General features: G+C 42.9%; 1 long non-coding RNA gene across 1 annotated transcript; it reads right to left on the minus strand.

The window, feature by feature from the left end:
• Positions 1 to 204: 204 nt before the first annotated feature.
• LOC139756222 (uncharacterized) lies at positions 205 to 17,022 on the minus strand. Its single transcript, XR_011714303.1, has 3 exons — positions 16,884 to 17,022; positions 3,073 to 3,196; positions 205 to 540 (listed from the first exon to the last, which is right to left on the minus strand). It is a non-coding gene; the product is annotated as an uncharacterized lncRNA (long non-coding RNA).
• Positions 17,023 to 18,777: the final 1,755 nt, after the last annotated feature.

The raw sequence follows: 18,777 nt of genomic DNA on the forward strand, positions 1-18,777 counted from the left end.
GTCTGTCCATACGATTGCAGCCATAGTTTGAGATCTACGAGTATCGAAAAATGCAGCCATAGCTTGAGATCTACGAGTATCGAAAAATATAATAAAGTTCGACACTGGTGTAGAGGAGAGAGTCAGGCAGAGACTAATATACACAGGATATACAGTTACATTTGATTACGAATAAAACACAATAATACGACTATGTACGTTGGATTTAATGTTTATTAGAAAATATCAGATTTCAATATCATTTTTAAATATTTAATACAATAGTATGACTATCATTTGTTAGTAACTCTCGGTAATCATAAATCACAAATGTTGTTAGGCAGGTCAAATAACAGGTGGAGGGAGGGGTTGTCTGATTGCGCGTGGTGAACAGCCAGTTGGTCGTTTGATGCTCCAACCATCACTACGTACAATCACCTCTCGCAGTCGGTCAATCACCTCTCCCACGACCTAACGATGGTTCCCCATACGTTGTCGATGAGGCTGTCGCACTCCAGTTGTTACAGGTCGGGTTGTTCGTCTAACCACCTTCGAACGACTCTGGAATCAGAGGGATGATCCTGCAATAGCAATGTAAATAATGAAGGAATGAATAAATAAAGGAATTACATATGTATAGTCAAAATCAGAGGAATCCACAGAAACATTACCTTACTCCAGAAATCGAAACCTTCATTTACGTGTTGGTGAGCGACCTGGTGTGTGGCATTACGATGACGGTCTTCTACCTTCTAAATACCTGGTGTCCCGCGATGAATCCCTGCCTCGCGAAGCCGCCTCTGCCTCACGTATCCCTGCCTCGCGACGCCGCCTCCTCCTCACGTATCCCTGCCTCGCGAAGCCACCTCCGCCTCACACCTCCCGGAGAAATGTCTACGTGAAGCCGTTCTCTGATGGCGACTGCAGAATCTGTCAGCCACGTCCAAGATTCTTCCGTCATTCGCAGAGGTCGTCTTTCTTGGTCCTCCACACATGGGTCAACCTAGATTTCCACTCTCCTCTCATCTTCTAACACCAGCGTCGCACTCCGCTAGGTTCTGATATTCCTACCTCTCTTGCCATGGCTGCAATCGTATGGCCAGACTCTACCAGGTCAACGAATTCTGCCCGTAACGCCAACTGCTGTTACTGATGACGCGTCTACTGTGGTGAGGCGGGACGAAGGTACAACTGAGGCAGGATCATGGGAGCAACTCCAACAACAGTTGGGTTGAAGCGTCGAACAGCTTCTCTCTCTCTCTCTCTCTCTCTCTCTCTCTCTCTCTCTCTCTCTCTCTCTCTCTCTCTCTCTCTCTCTTCCTCTCAGTCACGATATCTTTTTACTGAAATATATGACGACTACAGAAACTCCAACATATATATATCATTTCCCGCTGAGGGATCATTTCCACGCATGTTAGTACAGACTGAAAACGAGTATCAAGAAACCGCCCCATCGCCGCCCTAGTTACACGAGCGATGCCATCTTGTCACAGTAACATGTGAAACATAATATCAACAACACACGGAGCCAACTGTGCAGTTGCGGATTGTACCTGCGAGGTATAGCAACACACTGTATGAGCGGAGTAGACATTGCCAAACAAGTGGTTGACTGTTGGAGCCCGGCAACTGTGGTGATGTGGGAGCGGCGGTGGATGTGGCTAATAGCGGTGTTGCAGCTCCCCACCACCGATGCCACACAAACAAAAACACCTGCGCGCAGAAGCTCACCCTCACTGATGCAAAGAGGTTTAAAACATTTAATGTTACTTGAATTTCTTATGCCAGGGTCTGTGTTTATTTGTAAACATGGCTGGGTAGTACAGACCCATGGTGAAACTGAATATCTTATATTATTCTCCTTGTAGACCTTATTTTCAAATAATTTTCCATTACATATCTTCCCATATGTTCAAATGTGATCAAGACAGGGTATAGATGTTCCCCTGTGCAATTCTATGTTTCGTCAATTAACCCCCACATCCCTCCTGGCTGCGTACCAGATGCGAATTTCCACAGAATAATTCCCAGACCGCGCGCGTGCGCTCCGTGAGGTCCAACATGATCAACACCGGGGATCCAGTGCGAGAGCGGACAGCCCAGGTGCCCAAAGAAGTACCCCCGCGCGGTCTTGGAATCGTTGGGGCAAAGTGGCATCTCGTCCGCCACCACGTCGCCCCCAGTATATCGGACCGACTCGAGGTGTTCCTTCAGGAGTGAGGTTGGACGGGATATCGAATGAAACGTAGGTCTACATATGGAAAGTTCTCAACCCTCTTTGTATCACAGATGAGCATATAGTTAGAAAGGTAATGGAAAGTCACAGTTAACAGAAAATAGATACTGTATTGTACCACTGAGCCATGTTTGTAAGCAGACACAAACAAGTTCATTTCAAGTAATATTAGATATTCTAGAAGTTGTTGCAACAGTAAGAGAGGCCTATGTGATCGGGTGAGTTTGTGTGTGTGTGTGTGTTGTGTGAGCGGAGGAGCTGTGACATGGCTATCTGCACCCATCACCGCCTAGGAATTAGCTGAAACTAAACCAAATCCAAAAAAATATCTTCGTATTTCTTTAATAAACCTGAAATTAAGGCATGAGATTTCCCTGTATGTGTCATCCATGATCAGGTTAATGAATTTAAACAATGATCTCGGGATGACAAACCCACCAGCCACTGCTTCAGCTACCCACCCATCCTTCTGCCTCACCACCGAGCCAGGCTCGATCAACGAACCACTTGTTTGGCAATTTCGACCCCGCTCACAGTGTGTTTACTCCCACCGCTCTGTACCACGCAACTCAGTCCGGAACTGTGCACCAGAAGCAGCACCATTGCAGCTGCTGGTGCACAGTTTCATTACAAAATGGAAATTCTCAACTTACCTTACACGTCCGTTCGTTGTCATTGTCCCTCGATGAGCAGAAATCACTTACCTGGAATGTAAAGGAAAGGAAAATGGTGAGACCAAGATACTTCAAGCTGTGAATATCGTATACCCAAATATTCCCTCGAAACGTCTCTCATTATTAACCACATCTGTCATCATATCAACACCTGATCAATGAGTGTGACCTGCAACTGACCTTGAACTGAAGGTAGATGAAGCTTTGGTGTTATCCCTGGACAGATCCTGCCTAGAGAGGATGCCTCGGCGTCTCTCTCCTGGTCAGGGACTGCCGGGAGCCTTGCCATTAAGGACCACCGTGCCTGCAAAGTACACGGAAAATGTCAAACACACTGGTCAAAAATGGTCAAATATGACATCAAAAGATATGAAGTTGTAACTAACAGTCACAAAAAATGAAAATGAATTCAGATACGCCAACTGGTCCAGATGATCCCTCCTTAAGCACTGAAAAGTCTCATTAGTCAACACATCATAGAACATTAAGGTGTCAGATCACCTAGTCCCCATGTAACAATCTGGCAGTACCCACTGCACAGTGGATACTGTATACACAAGCATATATCTTAGATATCCATATGCGGTCAATAGATACTATTCTTTAACGCTTGTGTATACTCTAACCTTCCACTCTTCCCACACCAGTTCCCATGTCTTGATTACTTGCATTGATTACGGCCTTCAGTCACCGCTCCTGGCAATGGAGTCGCGAAGCACCAGTGTTGTCACATCAGTCACCAGCCCTACGATGAGATGCGCAGGTCGACATGCGCGAACTCCCGAGACACCGACAGAAGTACAATGCAGCTCCAGCCTATAACATACGCTCCCACTACGATGGCTCAGGTGCTGAAGGGACTTACCGAACTTACCACCTCTACATGTATATGGACACGCGACGCACCCATATATATATGCCCGACACACTTCATCGGGTGATCACACAGTTTGAGTTCTGCGTTGGCTGCACGCTACTCTCTGCCAGACCAGACTGCCTCCAGCCACTATATCACTGGTATTCATCTCTGCCAGAGACTACGCTTAACCTCAACGCTGCCCTACTTCATCCAGCGAACGTCTGGCAACAAGGCGTCTCCACCCAGATCACTAACTAGTGTTTACCGAGCTCTGATGCCCGCCAGACAATGCAACCACAACGTATCGCCTGCAGTCTGCGCTTCCAATAGCCAGTTAGGTCAACCTAATCTAACGGCATCCAGCGCACAGTGGCGTCTACAGCCAACACTGTCTCATCTTCGAACAATACCGTAAGAACTGCGAAGCCGTGTGACAAAGTGCGTGACCTTCAGCCCTTGTACTTCTGCATCACGCCATATGTCGATGCACCTTCGATAGACGTAGATTCGTGTACATACCGCCGCTGCGGAATACTGTAAGCAGTGGGAACTGCAGTGACACCGTAGGCCCACTTGAGTTTCTAGTTCTAGCTAGGTTAGATTCACATCATCTGTGGGTATTTTTCTCGTATATACTTGACTTAGCAGGGAACTCCAGACGTCACTGTTTACCCACTGTCATGGTTCTCATTTGTCCTAGGCTAACTAATTCCTGCTATGTGGCTCGTATATACTCTTCACTAGTGTTGGCTATCATACACTTCCGCCGCCCAGCTTCCCAGTAAGGTGTTCGTTAGTGATTTTATTATACTGTAGCCTAGGTTCATAAGCCTCCCAAGATATGTTATTTACGTGAATAAGAATTCGGTAACTCTCTAATGTCTCAAATCTGAGCCAGCCATGTATTACGTTTTATTGCTACAATATATATATATATATATATATATATATATATATATATATATATATATATATATATATATCATACAAACCTCCAACAGCCAGGATCGAACCTGGGACCCCTTTGCAACAGGCGGGAGCGTTACTGCTAGGCTCCCGCCTGTTGCGAAGGGGTCCCGGGTTCGATCCTGGCTGATGGAGGTTTGTATGTTCTATGAAAGTGTGCGTACATAGGCATGTGTACGTGTAGGAAGAGAGGAAAGTGATTGGTTCTCAGTGAATGTAGGTTTGCGGCAGGGATGTGTGATGTCTCCATGGTTGTTTAATTTGTTTATGGATGGGGTTGTTAGGGAGGTAAATGCAAGAGTTTTGGAAAGAGGGGCAAGTATGAAGTCTGTTGGGGATGAGAGAGCTTGGGAAGTGAGTCAGTTGTTGTTCGCTGATGATACAGCGCTGGTGGCTGATTCATGTGAGAAACTGCAGAAGCTGGTGACCGAGTTTGATAAAGTGTGTGGAAGAAGAAAGTTAAGAGTAAATGTGAATAAGAGCAAGGTTATTAGGTACAGTAGGGTTGAGGGTCAAGTCAATTGGGAGGTGAGTTTGAATGGAGAAAAACTGGAGGAAGTGAAGTGTTTTAGATATCTTGGAGTGGATCTGGCAGCGGATGGAACCATGGAAGCGGAAGTGGATCACAGGGTGGGGGAGGGGGCGAAAATTCTGGGGGCCTTGAAGAATGTGTGGAAGTCGAGAACATTATCTCGGAAAGCAAAAATGGGTATGTTTGAAGGAATAGTGGTTCCAACAATGTTGTATGGTTGCGAGGCGTGGGCTATGGATAGAGTTGTGCGCAGGAGGATGGATGTGCTGGAAATGAGATGTTTGAGGACAATGTGTGGTGTGAGGTGGTTTGATCGAGTGAGTAACGTAAGGGTAAGAGAGATGTGTGGAAATAAAAAGAGCGTGGTTGAGAGAGCAGAAGAGGGTGTTTTGAAGTGGTTTGGGCACATGGAGAGGATGAGTGAGGAAAGATTGACCAAGAGGATATATGTGTCGGAGGTGGAGGGAACAAGGAGAAGAGGGAGACCAAATTGGAGGTAGAAAGATGGAGTGAAAAAGATTTTGTGTGATCGGGGCCTGAACATGCAGGAGGGTGAAAGGAGTTCAAGGAATAGAGTGAATTGGAGCGATGTGGTATACCGAGGTTGACGTGCTGTCAGTGGATTGAATCAAGGCATGTGAAGCGTCTGGGGTAAGCCATGGAAAGCTGTGTAGGTATGTATATTTGCGTGTGTGGACGTATGTATATACATGTGTATGGAGGGGGGGGTTGGGCCATTTCTTTCGTCTGTTTCCTTGCGCTACCTCGCAAACGCGGGAGACAGCGACAAAGTATAAAAAATATATATATATATATATATATATATATATATATATATATATATATTTTATTTTCCAAAAGAAGGAACAGAGAATTGGGCCAGGTGAGGGTATTCCCTCAAAGGCCCAGTCCTCTGTTCTTAACGCTACCTCGCTAATGCGGGAAATGGCGAATAGTTTGAAAGAAAGAAAAAGAAAAACAAAATATATATATATATATATATATATATATATATATATATATATATATATATATATATATAGCTAATACATGTATCGTGTTGCGCTGTCATACGTAACCCATTAGTTTCAAGTGCATAATAACCTGCCAGTTTGTAAAATGATTTAGAATCGTACTATGCTAATAATAATCGAACATCCAATGTCGATAACATTGATCACATAATTTCTAACCAATAAACAGTCGAACATCCAGTGTCGATAATCTGAGTCCATATGATAGATGACGTCATTCATAAAACACACGAGAGAGAGAGAGAGAGAGAGAGAGAGAGAGAGAGAGAGAGAGAGAGAGAGAGAGAGAGAGAGAGAGAGAGAGAGAATTTGAGTAAATATCATCATTGGGTATCAGTACCGATCATTTCAAATAATTTTTCATTGTATAATGAAAGGTTTTCATAATATCATCACATTGGAGTGAGTAAGTGTGAAATAAACAGCCACAAACTTTTTAATAATGGCAAGTTGTAGTGACGTCAGATTCTGGCACGTCCAATCTATTTTTTCGCCTTTTAGCTAGTTGCCATTTCTACATTTTCAAATATTTCCTCAGCTAGAGATAAAGAGAAATAAGAGGTGGTATAATATTCTGGGAATATGATTTGATTAATCTTGTATCTCCCTAAATATAGTGACCTACGCAAAACGTATCGTGGATAATTAATATGAAAATAAACTGTGAAAGCACACGTATTTTGGTGGTGCCAGATGTATGCATTTATCGTAGCTATTTATTTGAATTCTTAGATTTAGAAAGTGATTTACTTAGGATATAACAAATATTTCTTGATATTTTCTGATAATCAGACGTAATTACTGCAGCTTAAGACTTGAAAGCTGACAATTTTTATAACTGGCAGGATCATCCACCACCTCTACAAACGCAGTACCTAACTGTTCACGACACCTATCAAGTCTTATTATAATGTTCATACTACTAAAGTCGGAAATAAACCATTCAATAGTGTCCATTAGTTTGTTTTCCAAGCTAGATCTGAGTCCATATGATACTTTATATGTCATTTATAGAACACATGAGAACGAGCGAGCGAGAGCGACACATAATTATGAGGAAATATCATCATTGGGCATCAGTACATATTATCTTTCAAAGAATTTTCAATTCTATAATAAAAAGTTATATAATATTATCACACTGGAGTGAGTAAGAGTGAAATACACAGTCACAAACCTTTAAATAATGGCGAGTAAGTTGCAGGTCTGCACACACTGTCGCGCACCAGGCCTAGTTTCCCGCCTTTTTATCGGTTGCCATTTCTTCATTTTCAAATATTTCCTCAGCCAGAAATAAACCGAAATAAGAGATGGTATAACATCTTAGGAATATTATTTGATTGATATTGTATCTCCCGAAATATAAAGACCAATGGAGAACATATCGTGACGACAAATATGAAAATATTAAACTGACGATCTGAAAGCGCATGTAATGCGCTGGTGCCAGATGTAAGCCCTTTGAAGTCTATCTCTTTCTTTTTCTTTGAGTCATGTAAAATAAAGCTAGAAACAAATGACTTACAAAAAAATACGTAAACTAGCAAGTAATATTTATATATTAAATAATGGAAACTAGCAGCTAACCAATATTTCCTGTACGAGTGCAAACAATTGGCACATTGCACTTGAGACAAAATCGCCTTCATGTCCGCATTTACTTCAAATGTCACTCATCGTTTTATAAAACTTTATAATCAACTTCAATTTTCTTTGATAACGGCAAACTTAAAAAGTTTGCTTCGGAAATTATTCCATATTTAAACTGGCTGCTTATATTGCAAGCAGTTGACAATGAATATATATATATATATATATATATATATATATATATATATATATATATATATATATATATCTCGCTTTTTAAACCAGGTATTCCCAATCATCAGTCCTTTTTCAGCACATAAATCTACAAGCTCTTCACCATTTCCATTTACAACACTGAACACCCCATGTATACCAATTATTCCCTCAACTGCCACATTACTCACCTTTGCATTCAAATCACCCATCACTATAACCCGGTCTCGTGCATCAAAACCACTAACACACTCATTCAGCTGCTCCCAAAACACTTGCCTCTCTTGATCTTTCTTCTCATGCCCAGGTGCATATGCACCAATAATCACCCACCTCTCTCCATCAACTTTCAGTTTTACCCATATCAATCGAGAATTTACTTTCTTACACTCTATCACATACTCCCACAATTCCTGTTTCAGGAGTATTGCTACTCCTTCCCTTGCTCTTGTCCTCTCACTAACCCTTGACTTTACTCCCCAGACATTCCCAAACCACTCTTCCCCTTTACCCTTGAGCTTCGTTTCACTCAGAGCCAAAACATCCAGGTTCCTTTCCTCAAACATACTACCTATCTCTCCTTTTTTCACATCTTGGTTACATCCACACACATTTAGGCACCCCACTCTGAGCCTTCGAGGAGGATGAGCACTCCCCGCGTGACTCCTTCTTCTGTTTCCCATTTTAGAAAGTTAATACAAGGAGGGGAGGATTTCTGGCCCCCCGCTCCCGTCTCCTCTAGTCGCTTTCTACGACACGCGAGGAATACGTGGGAAGTATTCTTTCACCCCTATCCATTTGCTTTTCTAAGTATTTCTCACATACATTCTTCAAAGCAAACACCTGATCCACACATCCTCTACCACTTCTGAAACCACACTGCTCTTCCCCAATCTGATGCTCTGTACATGCCTTCACCCTCTCAATCAATACCCTCCCATATAATTTACCAGGAATACTCAACAAACTTATACCTCTGTAATTTGAGCACTCACCCTTATCCCCTTTGCCTTTGTACAATGGCACTATGCACGCATTCCGCCAATCCTCAGGCACCTCACCATGAGTCAAACATACATTAAATAACCTTACCAACCAGTCAACAATACAGTCACCCCCTCTTTTTAATAAATTCCACTGCAATACCATCCAAACCTGCTGCCTTGCCGGCTTTCATCTTCCGCAAAGCTTTCACTACCTCTTCTCTGTTTACCAAATCATTTTCCCTAACCCTCTCACTTTGCACACCACCTCGACCAAAACACCCTATATCTGCCACTCTATCATCAAACACATTCAACAAACCTTCAAAATACTCACTCCATCTCCTTCTCACATCACCACTACTTGTTATCACCTCCCCATTTGCGCCCTTCACTGAAGTTCCCATTTGCTCCCTTGTCTTACGCACTTTATTTACCTCCTTCCAGAACATCTTTTTATTCTCCCTAAAATTTAATGATACTCTCTCACCCCAACTCTCATTTGCCCTTTTTTTCACCTCTTGCACCTTTCTCTTGACCTCCTGTCTCTTTCTTTTATACATCTCCCACTCAATTGCATTTTTTCCCTGCAAAAATCGTCCAAATGCCTCTCTCTTCTCTTTCACTAATACTCTTACTTCTTCATCCCACCACTCACTACCCTTTCTAATCAACCCACCTCCCACTCTTCTCATGACACAAGCATCTTTTGCGCAATCCATCACTGATTCCCTAAATACATCCCATTCCTCCCCCACTCCCCTTACTTCCATTGTTCTCACCTTTTTCCATTCTGTACTCAGTCTCTCCTGGTACTTCCTCACACAGGTCTCCTTCCCAAGCTCACTTACTCTCACCACCCTCTTCACCCCAACATTCACTCTTCTTTTCTGAAAACCCATACAAATCTTCACCTTAGCCTCCACAAGATAATGATCAGACATCCCTCCAGTTGCACCTCTCAGCACATTAACATCCAAAAGTCTCTCTTTCGCACGCCTGTCAATTAACACGTAATCCAATAACGCTCTCTGGCCATCTCTCCTACTTACATAAGTATATATTGGAGGTGGAAGGATGGAGTGAAAAAGATTTTGTGTGATCGGGGCCTGAACATGCAGGAGGGTGAAAGGAGGGCAAGGAATAGAGTGAATTGGATCGATGTGGTATACCGGGGTTGACGTGCTGTCGGTGGATTGAATCAAGGCATGTGAAGCGTCTGGGGTAAACCATGGAAAGCTGTGCAGGTATGTATATTTGCGTGTGTGGACGTATGTATATACATGTGTATGGGGGTGGGTTGGGCCATTTCTTTCGTCTGTTTCCTTGCGCTACCTCGCAAACGCGGGAGACAGCCACTAAGTATAATAAAAAAAAAAAGATAATATATATATATATATATATATATATATATATATATATATATATATATATATTTATTTTTTATACTTTGTCGCTGTCTCCCGCGTTTGCGAGGTAGCGCAAGGAAACAGACGAAAGAAATGGCCCAACCCCCCCCCCCATACACATGTATATACATACATCCACACACGCAAATATACATACCTACACAGCTTTCCATGGTTTACCCCAGACGCTTCACATGCCTTGATTCAATCCACTGACAGCACGTCAACCCCGGTATACCACATCGCTCCAATTCACTCTATTCCTTGCCCTCCTTTCACCCTCCTGCATGTTCAGGCCCCGATCACACAAAATATTTTTCACTCCATCTTTCCACCTCCAATTTGGTCTCCCTCTTCTCCTTGCTCCCTCCACCTCCGACACATATATCCTCTTGGTCAATCTTTCCTCACTCATCCTCTCCATGTGCCCAAACCACTTCAAAACACCCTCTTCTGCTCTCTCAACCACGCTCTTTTTATTTCCACACATCTCTCTTACCCTTACGTTACTCACTCGATCAAACCACCTCACACCACACATTGTCCTCAAACATCTCATTTCCAGCACATCCATCCTCCTGCGCACAACTCTATCCATAGCCCACGCCTCGCAACCATACAACATTGTTGGAACCACTATTCCTTCAAACATACCCATTTTTGCTTTCCGAGATAATGTTCTCGACTTCCACACATTCTTCAAGGCCCTCAGAATTTTCGCCCCCTCCCCCACCCTATGAACCACTTCCGCTTCCATGGTTCCATCCGCTGCCAGATCCACTCCCAGATATCTAAAACACTTCACTTCCTCTAGTTTTTCTCCATTCAAACTCACCTCCCAATTGACTTGACCCTCAACCCTACTGTACCTAATAACCTTGCTCTTATTCACATTTACTCTTAACTTTCTTCTTCCACACACTTTACCAAACTCAGTCACCAGCTTCTGCAGTTTCTCACATGAATCAGCCACCAGCGCTGTATCATCAGCGAACAACAACTGACTCACTTCCCAAGCTCTCTCATCCCCAACAGACTTCATACTTGCCCCTCTTTCCAAAACTCTTGCATTTACCTCCCTAACAACCCCATCCATAAACAAATTAAACAACCATGGAGACATCACACACCCCTGCCGCAAACCTACATTCACTGAGAACCAATCACTTTCCTCTCTTCCTACACGTACACATGCCTTACATCCTCGATAAAAACTTTTCACTGCTTCTAACAACTTTCCTCCCACACCATATATTCTTAATACCTTCCACAGAGCATCTCTATCAACTCTATCATATGCCTTCTCCAGATCCATAAATATCTATTTATTTTTATATACTTTGTCGCTGTCTCCCGCGTTTGCGAGGTAGCGCAAGGAAACAGACGAAAGAAATGGCCCAACCCCCCCCCCATACACATGTATATACATACGTCCACACACGCAAAATATACATACCTACACAGCTTTCCATGGTTTACCCCAGACGCTTCACATGCCTTGATTCAATCCACTGACAGCACGTCAACCCCGGTATACCACATCGCTCCAATTGACTCTATTCCTTGCCCTCCTTTCACCCTCCTGCATGTTCAGGCCCCGATCACACAAAATCTTTTTCACTCCATCCTTCCACCTAATCCACTTAATCCCCTGGGGACAGGGGATTAAGAATACTTCCCACGTATTCCCTGCGTGTCGTAGAAGGCGACTAAAAGGGGAGGGAGCGGGGGGGCTGGAAATCCTCCCCTCTCTTTTTTTTTTTAATTTTCCAAAAGAAGGAACAGAGGGGGCCAGGTGAGGATATTCCAAAAAAGGCCCAGTCCTCTGTTCTTAACGCTACCTCGCTAACGCGGGAAATGGCGAATAGTTTGAAAAAAGAAAAGAAATATATATATATATATATATATATATATATATATATATATATATATATATATATATATATATATATATATATATATATATATCCTAGGTATCCATATCCACTAGTTAGTAAATACTCTTATATACACTAGTGTCTACGCTAACCTCCCACTCTGCCCTCGACCATTCCCGTGTCTCCTTAGTTCATTACGGCCACATCGGTTGCTACTGCCCGTGATTTTAGCCTTAACAGATCTCCCGGAGCTAATGAGACCAGGTGAGAAAAACTGGCTAAACCTCAGCTTTATCCGGCACTCGTTGTCAATGTCTCGCTAGACGTCATGATTACCTGTCTAAATAGTTTACGATGTATAGTATTTCTGACACCGAGGTAAACCTAATATACAGGATACAGTTCGAGAAATCATGCTCTGAAACGGTGATGGCCTACTTCAAGCCAGAACCGGTCAAGGAATTAAATAATGTGATGGTTGACATTCATTTGGAGGTTTACGGCAATGATATGCACAACCAATCCAAGTCTCAGAAATTTACTGGCACATCACAGAGTCGCCAGGACGACCAGACGACCGCTCAAATCATCAGTCTGACCCAGGAATAAGGCTCCCGGTAGCCTCACAGTGTAGTGAATAATATTGTCGCCGTCATGTTGCCTTGTTAACGCAACCATAAGACGACGATGAATTGTTTTACAAGACTGGGAAGGAATACTGGAACAATGGTGTCCACACCCGTCGAAATGGAAAATATTCATCAATATTCATAAATACAAGAGAGTGGAAGTTTATACTCTTGCTATTCAAACACGTAAGCTCTATTCCCGATTTCAGAGAGGAAATATAAAAGAATAATCGTAAGAAAAAAATATCTTGCAAGTAATTAGTGTCGGTAATTATGTGGTATAATGCGCTATACAATTACTTACTTTTTGGCTCTCTTCGCGCAACAAATCTGTTACAATTAAATGCTCATATAAATGTTCAAAATGTATATTGCCACCAGAACGTACCTTAAGCATACGACAGGGTTTTTCCAGTCGTTAAATAAGTCAGGCGAGATGATCGTCTCATGAAGATGGGCGCAACATGTAAATAAACCCAAAATCCTACCACCATTCGCAAAACTCTCGTAAAAATATTTTCCTTAAGATCTCTCATAAATATTAGCTTTCAAAAAGCTGAAAATGATAAAATCAAGAAGTTGTACAGCAAAAATAAACTTTCAACTTCTTATATTTGTGAATATTGATAATTTTTTCATGGCAATGGCCGTCGGCATTATGGTTCCAGTATTCCCTCGCAGCCAGCCATGTCTTGAACGAATATGCTCCTCCTCTCCATCGCTTTTTCACGGATATGAATGCGTCGATGTGACCCTGTTAGTGTTTCAGCATTCTTCGCATCGTTTATGAATACGATCATCACCGTATCACTTCTCAAAGCGGCGATGCTCAGCCCAAAAGTTAGGTCAAAAGTAAACCGCTCTGTAGCAGCCTAGCTCACTCCAGTATCCAAGCAAGGTCAACGCTGTTTCACTAAGCCCTTGTGACGACGATTACGGCCCTGCCATATCCACAGGTCAGTCTAATTCTCAGTCTCACTCAACACACGGCAGTAGTTAACGAACTGTGTTACACGAGCCTGCAATTTGTTCTCAGACCGGCATACACTCAGCAGCCATACACTAAGCTCCACGCACATTACCATCTCAATTTCATCTCAGGCTGCAAATCCTGCAACCACACCTGTTTCCTTGCTAACCTAAACCTCTACAGTGTTTGATACTGTCATGATTTACGTGTGTAAGGGGAGGCAGTGAGATGTCAACGTGTCAACCGATCCCTCTGGTTGTGTTTTGAGGGGAGGCTGTGGCCCCCCCAGCCGATACACATGCACGAGTCCAGTTTGTTTGATGGCATAGTCGCGCTGTAACATGAACCTTTAATTTCCGTTGACACCCCATAATACACGGGCGAAGTTTATGCTGCCGTTATGCTCCACCCTGTATTTGATTTTATATTGTGTAATATTCGTTGCGTCAGAAATGTTTGCATGGCTGATAAACTCGGGCGAACTCCAGTCACAGTGGGGACCACTGCTTCAGCCACTGAGCTACCGTACCCGCTCAGACAGACCCGTATAACTGTCTCTTTCCAAGCGTCAAGTTCTACGACAGTGAAGCCTATTCTAGATACAGGCGCTTCGGAAACTTTAAACCTTGACTCCCCTCACCTGACAATATTCCCTCACCCATGTTGGTGTCACGAAGTACGTTGCCTTGCCATATCAGTCACCAGTCCTTCTCTGACGTGCGCAGGTCAACACAAGTGTCAACCTCCAGACGAAGACGGAACATGACAGCTCCAGCCTACAGCGTAACCTCTCCTTACAGCATCTCTGCTCTGATCACAGCTACGATTGCTGTGGCACGAGAGACTTGTATACCCAACAGCATCCACTGCTGTGCCACAGAATCGCAATAGGATTCCAATGACCAATGCTGTTGCACTAGCTTACTACAGCTCACCTTTACGTGCAGCACAGTGACGCCTTACCGCTGGACTAAGAGCAGCACCGCAGCTGGACAGCTGCAGCCACACCCAGTGCTTGCAGCTGCCGCACTGGTTTATCAGGGATTACTCCCTGGAGCACGACCACACAAGCAACGACGCACTACCCCTGCCGCTGTGGCCGACACAGTAGACCACACAAGCTACGCAGTGCCATTTACACTGCCCACCCAATGCAGGGAGTCAGCGCAGCATCAACAATTTGGCTGTTCAACCCAATCCTGTAGGAGGAGGGGCAGCACAGGTGATGGTAAGTTCGTTAAGTCCCTTAACTACCAGGTCTCTAAGACCAGACCTGGTTCTCTTACAGCACTCAGCTGGAGTGGCCAACAAGGGTTCGTCTCGTATGAGGACCACAGCTCATGCGGTTCGCAAACGTGATGCAATTGTGTTACGTTCACCAGTTCACAAGAACACAAGAATTGTGAGTATGATCGACTGCTTGCAGGCATTTCGTGAAATACCTTTACTGTGAACACAAATATTGATCATACAACTTCTGTCTGGTTCAGATCAATTTCGTATATAGATCTATATCTTATGATACTGTGTAATGTATACCACATATTCCCGGTTTTCTTCTCTAGATATTGTGTACTTGTGACGTTTACTATGACCACGCTTAACCCCTGCTATATGACATTATATAACAGACACACGTGTAGTACATACAGACTCTCTTACACAGTCAATAAAGTAACTTTATGAATGGTTCTGTTGGATGTCGAAATGACTGAAGATTTTAGTATTCTCTATGAGGTTGGTAAACGTGACTGGAAGGAGCATTTCTTAGTAATTATCGTAATAATCATAGAAAAGTAACAAATACGTTGCATTATGCCTGTGTGAAAGCGGCATATTCAACATTGCATTCAGTATTTCACAAACACACGGAAATATAGTATTGACGTCAGGGACATAGTATACGAATACGTTACACGTTTGTTATATATATAACGTTATAACTGTGCAATATAATTGTTACACGCCTCCGATCCTCAAACAATACGCTATATTTTCCCTTCGTACTCGAAACATAACGTTCAAGTCTCGATACATCATAAGGTTCAGTTTGCCAATAATACATACGAGAATCTGCATAACACGCCCTTATTCAAATATATAAAACGGTCGATATTTGCATATTTTCGAGTATAGCGTCTGTTTATGTTTACAGTTTTGCTATGTGTATGGTTAAGTATCTTGGTCGATATCGTTACTTCCTGTCGTGTTCCATGTCATCTGTTATGGTAACGTCACAATCTATGCCCTTGCAGGTGGTGACCCGACCTGTACCATCGAGGATCACATTTCTTACCTGACCTCCCACGCAAAAGGTCTTAGGTTCGAATCCCGGCCGTTGGAGCGTACTATGTGTTCTATTAAGTGCGCGTTCATATGCACTAGATTCGTGTACCAACACACACACGCATATATATATATATATATATATATATATATATATATATATATATATATATATATATATATATATTATTATTTTATTATTTTGCCTTGTCCCTATATATATTCTTAGCCCAAGTACCATTTTACAGACCAGCCCAAAAGGGAGAATGAACAGGTAGTTGACTGTGAACCTGCTGGAGCGACCATGATCCATGCGCAGCCAATCCTTCACTAAACATCTCTAACCATGTTCTTACATTCTCTATGTTTCCTGACTGTAATAACTAAAACAAGCTTTCAGAACTACGAAACACACCTAAAAGTAGCTGATCAGATAAATAATTTTAATTACAAATAATTACCAAAAAGTAAGTCATCAAACATGCCTACCAGGACGAGGTATGTTTTCGTAAACATCAGTCAACTGCTGAGTACACGGACCCGGCTCTCAGCTACCAGTGGTCACACTTCCCTAACCTTTTTAACACTACGTTGTCAACAACCTAGAATTTACCTCAGAGCATCGCAGTAACCAGTGTCTTACCTCTTCTCTAGTTCCCTGGAGGCTTCCCACAATATATGTTGCGGTACTATATAAACACACCTCGATACACTCGGCAAAACACTTTTCCTCGTTCGTCATATCCGGCGCACTTTTGGCAGTACTTCCCCTCACCGCTGCAACCCGGCAAATGAGCGAATAAAGCACGGGGCACAGACAGTTCCAAACTATAAATGAAACAGCTCATTAACGATCTCGAAGCGGAGTCGAAGCTTCACTGTTTCACAAAGTTCGTTCCGGACTACATACTCGCTAAAGTTCCGTGTCTCTGGACCAGATAAGTGTACTATTAAGAATCATACGTTGGATAATGACTGTTCATAGATCATAAGATTCATATTTTGGACATGAGTGAATCCGAAGTCAAGATGTCGTGCACGCTTTAGAATGATTGCTCTCGTTATGGTGTGTTTTTAACCTCCAAATATTGCTATACTCATATCTTCCTGCGATATAAAGGGATACTGAGTCAGTGTGATCATAGTGACGTATTCTGACCTTGACGGTACAATCACAACTGAATTCATAGCTTTAACAGACGACTTATGTACGAATCAACATTCGCCAGGACGGACGGAGCCAGGGCTGCCAACACACACCACCCCCCCTACACTCATCCCCAAAAAATGATATTACGTTGCAGGTTATCCGTAAACTACCATCTTGTTATAAAGTTGACATAGTATTTCATGATGTGTAGACATCTTGATGAATGAACTGGTATCAATAGACCCGATTGTCCATATGTGGGCGATGTAGCAATTACATGTTCCCCGACGGTAATTTCCAAGTGTATATGTATGTCGACTGTCAATATTTAGGTAGGATGTCCTTAAGGATGGGATATGGTCATGTGGGACATATTTTCATGCCTCAGCCCCAGTCACTCACTGACAAAGCTCCAATTCTTTATATGTACACATGATTAATGGATTTTTGTACGTTATTCCTGGAAACCATATAATAGGTTCAAGTTGACCAGTTTTCTGTCCACCTTCCGCCACCACCTCCCACCACCTCCACCTCCGCTCCTCCTCGCAGAGCTGGTCAGTGCGCCTCTTCTTGGTGCACTAGTGGCCTGACGTACACAGTCGTGCTCCAGTGGTCTACTGGATAGTACTGGATCTACTGGAATACGAGAGGTGTTAAGGAGTTTGGAAGACGACTTCGGCCCACCAACTTGGCATGGTATCAGATACAGGTTAAGATGGCTCCTCGGGCATGTGATTAAGACTTCGATTGAAGGTAAAACCTTTCCATTTTGTTTTCTTTAATGCTTATTTAGATTAATGATGATTATTTGATTATTACCTGGAGGTCTGGTTATATGGGAATGATTATTTTCTTTGATTAATCTTGCACCTTTGTTGGTACCGGAGGCGTACTGGTTAGCGTTCCTTGACCCACCTCTTTGTTCTCTCATCCAGACAACAACTTGGGCTGGGGGTGTTGTACCACAAGGCAAGACAGATGATGACTCACCCCGAGTTCCTTAGGGATGGCCATGTCCTTCGAAATGGCCCTCAGTGGCGGGCTTAATAAGACTACAACAGATTACTGTTTACTATAATACAGTGTAAGTTATTTTGTTACGTAGTGACAGTTAGTGTTCTATGATATTTTTGTTAAATTTCAAAATATGTTCAAGAAAACTATCATAGGGCATTTTTTTTTTTTAAATAGAGGGTAAAATATTGGTTATTACTTACGTATGTATAGAGTAAATCAAATCTGATATTGGGAAAATTCTGACGTAGAAGAAAATCCTGGGTTAATGATGCAGACGACTGTAAACAATACGTCGATCCAGGACGTATTTGTGCATCGCTCCTGTGGTCCTCGCTACACTCTCGGTGTTGATTGGTCGGTCATACAT

Source organism: Panulirus ornatus, chromosome 21 (assembly GCF_036320965.1).
Source record: "Panulirus ornatus isolate Po-2019 chromosome 21, ASM3632096v1, whole genome shotgun sequence".
Lineage (NCBI taxonomy): Eukaryota > Metazoa > Arthropoda > Malacostraca > Decapoda > Palinuridae > Panulirus > Panulirus ornatus.